Genomic DNA, 11,945 nt, shown 5'->3' with positions numbered 1-11,945 from the left:
GGCGCTCGGTGGGCGCAGGGACATCGGGGAGACAGTTCCTGCTGTGAGAGCCCTGGAAGCCGAGAGGGAGGGAAGTAAAGCACCAAAGAGAGAGGAGGGCGGGTCCCTCCGCTTGGGGGCGGCCCCTCGGGAGGAAGGGGACACACGCCCATCGCCCCCGGCCCCTGCTGAGACCTGGGCACCCCTGCCTCTCCCACGCGTCCCCGCTGGGTGTGGTGCGGGGTCAGGGTTCTCATCGTCCCCAGGTCCTCCCTCCGCTCCGGGGGCCTCTCCGGGTGCTCTGGGGCGGAGTGGCTGCAGCCCGGCTCCCGGCCCTCTGGGCAGGACCGACACTCTGCAAGTCATGAAGACAGGATTCGATGCAGGTTTAGCACATGCAACCCTCCCCAGGCGAGCACTCAGAGCGAAGCAGAGGGAACGCCAGGGGCCTGTGGGCACGTCCCGTCACCCAGCTGGGCTCCCGTGGAGAAGAGGGGGCACGACGTGCCACACCCGGAGACCCTCCCCCTCCGTGGGCTGTTCGTGGGCCATCTGGTTCCCTTTGTACAAAAGGAGGGTGAGGTGTGAGTTCCGTGACACGCGTGAGACTCTGGTCCTGTCCTGTCTGCCAAGCGTCCGGCACCTTTACCACGGAGCCGCCAGCGAAAGAAGACTCGGGCGGCGCCTGCCTGCAGGACGACGACAGCTGCGCGGACGGCGGCAGGCGGAGGTTCCCGTGGCGGGGAGGGGGTGCGCATGCGCATGGGAACACAAACGGCCAACCTGGCCCGGCGCGGCCATGGGGCCCACGTGACCGCCCGGTGGCCACGGGGCGGGGCCTTTTCTCCCGGAGAAGCAGGCCGTCGGGCTGGAGGGAGGGGCCGCTCAGGGCAGGGCTGGCCGGACGCTCTCAGCGCGGACGCCCTCAGGGCTGGGTCCGCAGAGGCTTGGGCCCCAGGCCTCGGGTCACTCGGCCGAAAGCACACGAGCACAGAGCCGGCGGCCCCGCGGGTGCTCTCGGTTCTCGGACAGCCCTGGGCCGGGGCTGAGGGGCGGCGGCGGCGCCACCCACGTGGCCTGCCTGTGCTCTCCCGGCGCCTGAGACCCGGGCCCTGAGCGCCTGGCGGGGGAGGGAAGGCAGCACTTCCGGTGCCCGGGTTCGCCCGAAAATTCACGAGAAAAGCGGGTGAGGCGTAGCATGTTCTCCGTGGGAGAGGTTTGATTACACGTTCATTTCGCTAAGGGATTCAGTCTCTCCTTTTTCCCTTGTGTCAGTTTTGGAAAATTGTGTTGAGGATCTCATCCATTTCCTTTGCATTTTCAAATGTAACAGCGCAAAGTGTTTCAGAGTGCGCTCTTACAGCCTTTCACTGTCCGCAGAACACACAGCAACATCACTTTTTATTTTCGATGTTAGTAATTTAGGCCTTTTCCCCTTTTCGTTCACTTTTGTCAGGGTTTTATCAGTGTTTTTGATCTTTTCAAAGAGCCATCTTTTTAAAAACAATGCTTTAGCCTGTGGGGTTTTTATGTTATTAGCTTCTGTCCTTATCCTTATTATTTCCTTCCTGCCACTTTCATTGGCTTTAATTTGCTTTTCTTTAATTTCTGAAGATGGAAATCAGGTCATTGTTTTTAAATTCTTTTTTCCCCTAAATATTCATTTAAGGCTATAAAACCACTGCACCCCCCAAGTTTAAATTTGTCATATGTTTATCGCTCAGTCCATACGTTCTAATTTCCATGGTGATTTATTTTTGACCCACGGGTTATCCAAAAGGTTATTGCTTAATTTCCAAACATTCGAGGATTTCTTAAATCGTGTTTCTGCTGTCCCGCTGCAGTTAGAGAAAACACGCTCCAGCGATCCAGTCCTTCAGTTCTGCGGAGTCTTGCCTCGTGACCCACTTGTCAGTTCAATGTCCTGCGTACCTTTGAAAGGCTTGTGTTCTGTGCACTGAACGCTCTGGTCTACATTTGTCAATTATGTAAATGTGTTTTACAAACCTATGTCTTTACGCAGTTTGTTCCCAGTTGCTAAGCTTCGTGTGCTGAAATCTCCCGCGATGACTGTGGACTCACCCACTTTATCCTTTGGTTCTGCGGACCTGACATCCGTCACCACTTAGGCTGTGGCTCGTGCACAAATCAGAATCACCGCCCCGCCCGCTGGATGGCCTTTTCACCCCCGTGAGCACTCCAGCCCCACAGTCTGCCCCGACCTTGACCTTAGGGTGCAGCCGGTGTTCGCAGCGCAGGCCCGGTGCCTCCCTGCCCCGCCCCTCCCACGTGAGGCACCCCGTGAGCCCGCAGCATCCCGGCTCCCACACGACACCCCGGCTGTCGGATGTGGCGGCGGGCGGCCCTCCCGTGGCCTCCACTCCACCTGCATTCTGGTGCCTCCACCTGGGATGCCTTCCTCCACCCGAGTAACTCACCTGGCGTTTCCTTCGGTGCCGGCCCCTGGCAACGTCTTATCTCTGGTGTTCAGCCTGGAATGTCTGTTCCGTCTTCGTGTTGAAGGCTGCTCACATGGGTACAGGAGTCTGGATGTACTCACTTTTTCTTAGCACCACGAAGATGCCAGTCTGTTCTTTTCTGGGTTGCATCACTTTATTGCCCCTTATGAACTGATATTTGTGTTTTTTCTCTGGCTTTTAAAATATGTCCCTTAATTGGGAGATTGGGATTGACATATATACCCTAATATGTATAAAATAGATAACTAATAAAAAACAAAATAAAATATGGCCCTTGGCCCTTGGTGTTCAGCAGCTCTCCTGTGCTTTGTCGACACATCAATACGTGGTTTCCTTAGCACTGATCTTGGCGTTGGAATTGGTCTTGCTTCCCGACTCTCTCTCTAGGGCTCCAAATATGTACGTGGGGTTAGGTGTTTTCATCACGTCTTCACCTTTTAAACTATGTTTATTTTCTATTTTAATTCTTTTGTCTTTCTTCTTCAGCCCAGGTACTTCCTACGTCTTACAGTCCAGCTTTCCAACCCCCTCTTCTCCTGTGTCTAATCTGCTTTTAAACCTGCCTCTGAAGAGTTGTCTTAAACGTTCTTTTTATAACTTAATGGAGAAATAATTGATATACAAAAATACAAAAAGTGATTGTATTTAGAGTGTGCAATTTGGTGAGTCTCATCACATAGATACACACCTGTGAACCCATCACCTCTGTCAAGGCTGAGCACGTCTCACCCCTGTGACTCCCGTGGACCTCAGGCCGACGTCCTTCTCCTTCACATCTGGGTGTTACTGTCCTGTCTCCTGGCCACTGCTGCAGATCTTCAGAAGCCTGCATCTGTCTAAATGCTCCTTGGCAGGCAAATTGCCTTTTTTCAACATGCTTTCAAGCTGTTTTTATTGTTCGTATCTTGCAATCTCACTACGATACAATGGATCTAGGTTGGGTTTATTCTATTTCTTTTGCTATTTACTGCCAGCCATTAAGGTTTTTCTTTTCTGTTCTTCTGTGACTCCCATGAAAACTAGCTGAACATTTGCATTCTCTCTTCCATGTATGTTAATTCCTCTTTCATGTTTGTCCATCTCTTTTTCCTGTGCATGAACACTGTGGGTTATTTCTTCAAAGCATAACTTTCAGTGATGTTTCATCTGTTGCTTATCCCATCCTTTGTATTTTTAATTTCAATGAACAGTATACTTCATCCTTAGGAGTTTATTTATGAACTGAATGTTTGTGTCCCCTCAAATTAATATGCTGAAACACTCACCCCTGATGTGATGGTGTTAGGAGGTGGGAGCTTTGGGAGCTGATGAGGTCATGAGGGTGCTGCCCCCATGATGGGATCAGTGCCCTGAAGACAGAGACCCTACAGAGCTCACTCACACTTCCTGTGTTTTGGGCACACAGTGAGAAAATGGCAGTCTATGAACCAGGAAGAGTCCTCACCAGAACCCGATCCTGCTGATCCCAGACCTGCAGCCTCCAGAGCTGTGAGGAATACACGTCGTCATGTAAGCCTCTGGTCTGTGGTGTTTTTGTCATAGCAGCTGAACCGATAAGACAAAGTTTTATTTTTTCCTTTTAAAAATTATTCCTGTTTATTTTTCACATTTCATGTTTGTTCTTCATTTTTATATTTTATTTTGGCTTCAAGTCCCTCCTTTATAATTAATGATTTTAAACATAGTGACTTGGGGCAGATTCCAGGGTTTGAACCCTTTGCTTTGTGGCCTCTGCCCACTCTGTAGTGCTCCCTGTCTCCCTGCGCGTTTGTCCTTAGGATTACGGGCTGCTGTTCAGGGGGATCCGAGCAGGCTGGCTGCGGTGCCCCTTCAGCACATCCTGGCCTTTACTTTCAGCAGGAATCCTGGCTTATCACCAGCTTGGAAACGTGTTTGTTTGTCGTTTTACCTTGGTGGTTCCTGGATCACGGAAGTAATGTAAATGTGGGCTCAATTATGTTAGTGAATCCATCTCATTTTATCAGGAGGCAGGTATTTTTCTGAACGTATTGTTTCTTTCTCGTAAGCTCAGCTACTCCGCTACCATCCTTATTTTGCTTTGCTGTGTTTTCCTCAGCATTTCTGTCTGCACGCAGTGGGGCGTCCCTTGCTTTTTGATGTGTCTCAGCAGCTTGCACACGGGAAGATGCCAAGGCCCTCGCTCGGCTGGGCCTCTAGCACTCGGGCCCTGCCTCACCACAGTCTGATGGAGGAAGCAGATGTGAAAACGTAAAATCAGGCTGTGCTGCGGTGTGACAAGTGTTCTCACCCAGAGTCAAGTCTGGGTGCAGCGGGGGGCAGGGGAGCAGTGCCTGCCACAGACAACCCATGTCTCAAGGAAGGACAGAAGCTCCTCCCAGAAGTTTTGTATAATTGCTACTAATGCAATTAAAGTGTTACTAAAATAATTTAATTACCAAAGAAAAGTAAAATCAGTATAAGTGCAGGTCAAGGAGCAGGCCATTGGCTTCTTAGCATCCCAGGCTAAGAAGCCAATGTGTGTGCAGAGCACCCAGTGCATCTGGAACAGTTCCTGCTCCAGAGCTCCCTGTGGGGCTATGCCCCTGCCTTCTGAATACACTGCTGCCTGCACTTCTCTTACTTATGTGGCATTGTGCAAGCATTTACTTTCAGGTGAAAAAGCCCAATCTGGATCACTTTGTTTCAGCTGAGAAGTTCATTTACGTTATTAAGACCCCCAGGAATTCCTTTTGACAGTGAGAGGTGCTGTTTCAGAGTTGGAAAGGAGCTGAGAGGCAACTACAGCATTATTTAGTCAGAATATTTTCAGCAATTTTCTTTCTCTAAATGCAAGGAGGAGAGAAATGAGAAGGAAAGACAATGCAAGTAAAATATGTTTATTTACTTTTAAATTATTTCTTATAAAGAAGAAATGAGTCAGTCAAAATCTATCTTTTGACTATTTTGAAGAATCGGTTCCTTCATTCACTCTTTCATTTATTTATCTGATACACATTTATTTTAATACTAATTACAGGCTAATTTTCTGCTTAAATTTCTCTTTGCTCAATGACACCCCAATAGCAAAGAGCACACCTAATGCCCAGATACGGTTTCTAATACCATTTCCCAATAAAAGGCACCAGGGCTCCTTGGAGAAGTGATTGATTCCAGAGCTGGGCGAAAATATGAGATGAGCCCAGAGTATCTCATTGTGCCAGGAAGCAAGGGAGCGCTCAGAAGAGGATGGTGAGGAGGGAAGTGTGTGTCAAAGGGCACAGGAGCCAACCTGGGAGAGCCCCATGGCCAGAACTGGAACCACTTGAGCAGTCAAACAAGTAACAGCAGTACAGGGGTATAACCTCAGTGTAAGGTGAGTAGCCGCTATCCATACTGATGTAAATAAATAATGGAATAAGCAGAAAATGAGGGAAAGGGAGACTTCTTCCTTACGCAGAAATTCCAGTTCCTAAATGTAGAAGGAATGAGGTAAACATGCAGTCACCATTAGAACGCCACAGGGGTAATCGTCGCAGCAAAATCCGCCAATGGAAGCTAAAGTTAGTGGGCGAGAGTTTGAGGAGAAATAGGATATTTGCAGAGTTTTAAGAAGCTCTCCAAGATGTTTATTACTTACAAAGGAAACAGTAACTTTTCAGTGGGGGAACCTGGCAGACACCACCTTTCTCAGGAGAATCAGGTCAAAACACTCTGGCTTCCTGTGCCCCACAAGACACACCAGAAAACGCACAGCACTCCTGCAGTTTTCTTGCCAAAGATACGTAACCTCAACCGAGTCGTGATAAAATAACAGACACTCCAGTTGAGAGACACTTGACAAACCCCTGACCTTCAGAAGTGTGAAGGTCACGAGGAGACAAAGTGCAGTGGGGTCCTTTGTAGGACCTGGAGCAGGGGTTGGACTTGTGAGGAAACTCTGGTGAGATCTGACCCCCGCCAGCAGTGTAGCCGACCGTATTCTCCCCGTGTCAATCCCTGCTCTGGAGCGCTGCGGCGTGCCTGTGCGGGACGCCGGCACGGGGAGCTGGGCACAAGGCACACCGGAGCTCTGGACTCTTTCTCAACTTTTCTCTAAGTCTAAAATTATCTCAAAATGAAAAGTATAAAAGAATAGTGTCCACGGATTTAAAAATGTACACAAAAGCTGAAAAGTAACAGTCCTCGGCATCACTCAGTTTCCCCGAGGAGACTGCTGTTGATAGTTTCTGAATTTGGTGCTCCTGGAAGGAAGAAGCCCCGAGGACACCCTTGTCCTCCAGGCCTGGATCGGCACCAGTAGATGTGGCATCGGCTCCCTGACGCCTGGGGCGTTTCTCCTCCCCGTCTGCTCCCCAAGTTAGGAGTCCCAAACACAGGGAGCCGCTTCTCAGAGATGCGGCATCCTGGGTGTGCCCTTCTAGCTGGCGCCCTCGAGGGTGCTGCTTCTCGTCCGGAGCCTCTGTTTCCACATCTGTAAAATGGGTGGAAGGCGCCTCCCTCACGGTGTTGAGGAGAGAACTGGGTGTATTGACATGCGTGAACTGATTGGGAGATGGTTTGTACATAGAAAGCTCTCAGAGACTGTTGGTTACTAAAGATACATTCTCTGTGTTAATCTGTGGTTCTTGTTGGTGAAGAGAGAACACTGAATGTGAACGTGGAGTTGAGAAGTGGCTCTGCTGTGACATCCACAAATAAAATGATATCGCTGCAAATTAACTCCCCCTCCCTGCGACATTTCTGCTTCCCATTATCGTAGAGCCAGGTTGACTTTTGGGTCAGCCCCTTAGAAAAGGAATTGAAGAGGTCCATAGAGGTTCTGCAACCTCACGCTGAGACCAAGCAGGACCCTGCCATGTCTTCCTCCTGCCTCTTGTCTGTAGAAAAGCTTTTGCCTCCTAGGACTTCCCTGAGTTCCACAGAGAAAATTTAATCAGAGAAGTGAGAAAATGTGAAACAAAGGAAAACCGTCACAAAATTAATGACCTTTGGTTCCTCGTCAAGGGCTATAGTTACTATTCTGAGCCACATCTTTGAGCTGCTTCGCAGATACTGAAACCGCACCAGGAGGAAGAAGTTAACTGTGTGCTGCCCACAAGCATGTAGACCCCAGACCGGCTAAAACCAGAAGGTTGATGATGCCGACTCCTGACGACCTCACCACCAGCCAATCAGAAGAGTGCCCGTGAGCCGACCAGGCACCCTACAGTCCTCAGCCCTGAGGTCGCCCTTAAACCCCCCCCACCCAGAAGCCTTCGGGGAGTCCCAGCCCTTTGAGAACTAGCCGTCCGTACTCCTCGCCTGGCACCTGCAATAAGCGCTCCCCTTTCCTTCACCGCAACCCGGGGTCAGTAGACTGGCTTCACTGCACGCGGGCGCGGGGACCCAAGTTTGATTCAGTCACAGTGTTTCTGTGTCCCTTAAACTCCTGTTGTATCCTCACTCCTGGAAACGTGAAAGCCCCCTTCTCCCCTTGTTTGGAAGCAGCCTGCGACTGTAACTGTGAACGGACACATTTTCGATGATCTACCAGCTGCTGGTGACCACACAGAACCACAAGGCACTGGCGTTTGTGACTGATGTACTTTCCCAAACCGTGTCCGTGTTTCGTTTGGTTTTCGTCCTCGCCTGGACCCAACGTGCTTTCCTCAGAGAAAATGACGGAGGTGGGAATCTGCGGGGAGCGGCTTCCGATCCTGGCCACCGTGCAGGTGCTGGTGGCTGGCTGTCCCAAGCAGGGTCCCCGGCACGCAGCGCTGCTGAGCCTCGTCCCTGTGTGTCACCAGGCTTGCGCCCTTGGCCACGGGGGGCTGGCTAAGATTTCTGGTCAGGTTTTGTCGACTCTGTCATGCATTTTCTCCTCCTCAGTTTCAGCACAGAATCTGTAAATCATCAACAGGGAGGGACTGGTAAGAGGAAGAGAGGAAGGAAGGGAAACTCCCCCATAAAGGCCATTCCCAGAGCAGCGGCAATAACATTTTAACATAAAGCTGGCGGAGAACACGTCGCTCAGTTTTGAGATAAGATCGTAGGCACAGAGCCCCCTTCTCGTGCTCAGGGGCGACTTGGAGGAGAACGTGGGTTTGGGGAGGAGAGGGGTGCGGGGTCCTGGGAAGCAAAGGCAGAGAGAGGCAGGCCCCTCCTGGGGCACCGGTTCGGCCCTGAGAGGTGGGCAGTTGCAGATTTGACAAACCCTGAAATTCCAGCGTGGGAAGACCCGTCCCCCTCACAAAGCCCCCAGCACGGCTCCCCACCCTCCCGCCCAGGTCACCCACCTCCCCTTCTTGGCCCAGCGGGGAGGGACCCCAGGAGGGGCCCGGAGTCTCCGAACAGCAGGAAACAGTCCCTCAAGTGCGAAGGAATCAGAAACATCTGTGCCGCTTTTCTTCCCCCTCTGTGATGCGTGTTTACAGTTCTGGGAAATGGACTTGGCCAAACCCACATGGGGTTTCATCAAATGACCGCTTAAAATACTTGGCGAGCGCACAGAGCAGCTGGAGTCTGTCCGTCTCTCCCAAACGCTGGCTCTCGCGGGCCCAGCTGACCACGTGGCTTCTCAGGGTGGGCTCGCCCTTCTCCTCCCGACAGCCCCCTTTGAGGCAGGACCCACACAGGTGTTTCTGGTCTTGAAACATGAAGAGGCTCCGTCCCTCCCTGCAGCGTGGCCACCGCAGACTAAGGTCAAGAACAGGAAGCCCTGGGGCAGGAGTAGCCGGGCCGGGTGTCCGGGGACAGAGCCGGCGTCCACTGAGCCAGAGCCGTGGGGCTGGCAGGTCCCCACTGTCTGGTCGTCAGGGCCTTTCATTTTCTTTCCCAGTAGTTTGATGAAATGCCACCGAAGAGGGTTTCTGGACGAGCCCCACAGTCTGGGGTCTCAGCTCGGCCCAAACAACCGGAAACCGTTCCAGGAACTGGAGCATCGGCACCTCGCTTGCTCTCGGCTTCCCGGGGGTGAAGGAACGTGCAGTCACCCTGGAGACGTGCGCTGGCTGCCGGCCTGTGAGGGGAGGGGAGGGGAGGCCGAAGGGAGCCGCCCGCCCGGTGGAGGCTGAGCCCGGGGTGGGGCACAGGGCCTGCAGGGCGCCCGGGGGATGGAGGGGTGAACTCGGGCTGCGTGTGCTCTTCACACCCAGACCCAGCCTGCGGAGCCCTTCCTGGAGTGCCCGGCGCCCCACGGCCTCTCCTCCACGCCCAGCTGCCCTGGGATGGGCGCTGGAGTTGCCCCCAGGGGTCGGGGGCCTCACGCGCGAGTCCAAAGACCCCGTGGATCCCTCGTGCCGGAGCAGTCCTCTGAAGGCCACCTCTCGGGTTTGAGACCCCAGAGGAGCGGCAACGATGGGCCCCCACTTTCTGGGACGTCTCCTGAGCCAGGAGAGCAGGCAGAGATGGAAGACCGTCCCTCCTGGTGGCCTAACGGCTCACGCTGACCACTGGCCCAAGCCCTGGCCCCAGCCGGGGCCACCCTGACCTGGCCACAGACAGCCCCCAGGAGCCAGATTTCCAGGCCCGGGTCACTGAGATGAACCCATTTTCCAGATGGAGGAGTCAAGATGCTTTGTCCCCGCAGCCCTTCTAAGCAGTGGGAGTCCAGCAGCGAACAGACAGACAAAATTCCAATTTAGTCATGTGATCAGCTTATAGAAAAACATCTGAGAACACTCACAGTCATCCACGAAAAACTTTTTATCAGACTTAGAAAGGCATTTCCTTAACGGGATGAAGGGTCTCTTCAGAAAGCCTTCAGCAAATATAACACTAAAGGGTGAAACAGAAAGTATTATCCCTTAAGAACAGGATTGGTAAGTATGCCTCCAACTGTACTTCTTGCTACATTCAGAGAGAGGTAGGCGGTCATATCATCTGCGGAAGAGAGAGAGACACACACAGGAAGAGACAGAGACAGAGACAAAGAGAGACAGAGGAAGATGGAGAAAAAGACAACGGCTAAGGATTGGAAAGGAAAGAAGAAAAAATAGATTATTCACAAATGGTATTATTATATTATAGAGATTAGGAAAAATGAACAGAAAGAAAAAGAATAATAAAGATAAGAAATAAAAGAGGATAAAGATAGAAAATCCAAAAGAATTTGCACATACTTTAGACATAGCAAGATGTAGCGAGTGTGTCGGATGTGAACCCAACACACAGAATCACCTGCATTTCTATATCCCAGATAAAACATTTTAAAAATCTAACAAAACGTGAACAGGGCAATTGAGGAGAAAATCATACACTTTACTGAGGCGTTAATAAAGACCTAAATCCAGGAGAGGTTGCCACGCAGACAGAGGGCAGGACTCGTGCTGTGAGGAAGCCGCGGCCTCCCAACGGGTCTGTGGATCCAGCGCAATTCCAGTCAGCTTCCAGCGGGTTTGCTGTGGACCCTGGTGAGATGATTTTAAAGTTCACGTGGATGGGCAGAGGAATGCGAGTTGCAGAGATGAACCAGAAGCAGGAGACCACGGCGGGGACCTTCCCCACCGATACTGAGAGCTGTTGCTGAGGGGCCGGGTGGCTTTGCTGCAGGGATAGACCAGCCCACGCTGGGGACCATGTGGCTGGACTCCCATGTGGAAGTCGTAGGGAAGTTAGTCACTGCAAGAAAAAAAGGCTGCACTCCTCCCTCACCCCACACGTAGAGAGATCCTAGTGCCCCCATAGCCCTAACTGTTAACAACAAATTAGAAGATGGGGCAGGAGGTTATCTGTAAGCCCTGAAGGTACGGAGGGATTCCTTAAACAACTGAGAAAAGGCACAGACAGCAAAGAACATTCTGATGTATTCAACCACGTTCAGAGGAAGGACATCTGCTCGTCCCAGAGAGTAAAGAGGCCGCGAAGCAGGAAGGAGGTATCCGTTCCGCCCTGCACCAAGTGTTAATACTCAGGATACGTGAAGACCCCCAACGTTCGATAAGGAAACCACAAGCGACCCAATAACTGTAAGATGTTCAACCTTATGAGTGATCAGGTGAGTGGAAATTAAAAGTATAATTGACATCATTTCACACCAACCGTGTGGCAGAATTTACAGGTCAGGAAACACCAAGAGTTGGCGAGAACGGACACCGAGAGGAGCCCGCTTTCTCATCGACAGCAGGCAAGGAGGAGATCATGAAGCCCTGCAGAGAACAGCTACTGCCGCGTGGTCAAGTCAGGCCCGCAGACGTGCGTCCCAGCAGGCTCACCGCCGGGCGGCCCGCAGTGCCTGTGTGCCGTGCGTCACTGCTGCGGTGGGGGGTCTGGACCGGGGGCTTCGACGGCGGCAGAATGGACAAACCGATGCGGCCTGTGGTAGCCAACGAACGTCTGTGAAAATACAGGGGAGGCTCCAGTGCAAAATGAGCCAAGTGAGCGAAGGCAGCAGGTCACGGAGCAGAGTGTGGCCCGTTCACAGAGGCCAACGCCGGGCAGGACCGAGCAGCGTCTTCTCCAGGGATGCAGAGTGTGGCCCGTTCACAGAGGCCAACGCCGGGCAGGACCGAGCAGCGTCTTCTCCAGGGACGTTGGTAGAAACACACC

General features: G+C 52.1%; 1 long non-coding RNA gene across 1 annotated transcript; it reads left to right on the top strand.

Moving 5' to 3' along the window:
* Nucleotides 1-874: 874 nt before the first annotated feature.
* On the top strand, nt 875-4,070 carry LOC132517949 (uncharacterized). The gene is made up of 2 exons (XR_009539842.1): nt 875-1,165; nt 3,865-4,070. It is a non-coding gene; the product is annotated as an uncharacterized LOC132517949 (long non-coding RNA).
* Nucleotides 4,071-11,945: the final 7,875 nt, after the last annotated feature.

The sequence above is a fragment of the Lagenorhynchus albirostris genome, chromosome 3 (assembly GCF_949774975.1).
Source record: "Lagenorhynchus albirostris chromosome 3, mLagAlb1.1, whole genome shotgun sequence".
Taxonomy (NCBI): Eukaryota; Metazoa; Chordata; class Mammalia; order Artiodactyla; family Delphinidae; genus Lagenorhynchus; species Lagenorhynchus albirostris.
This window is presented reverse-complemented; position numbering and strand designations above follow the sequence as displayed.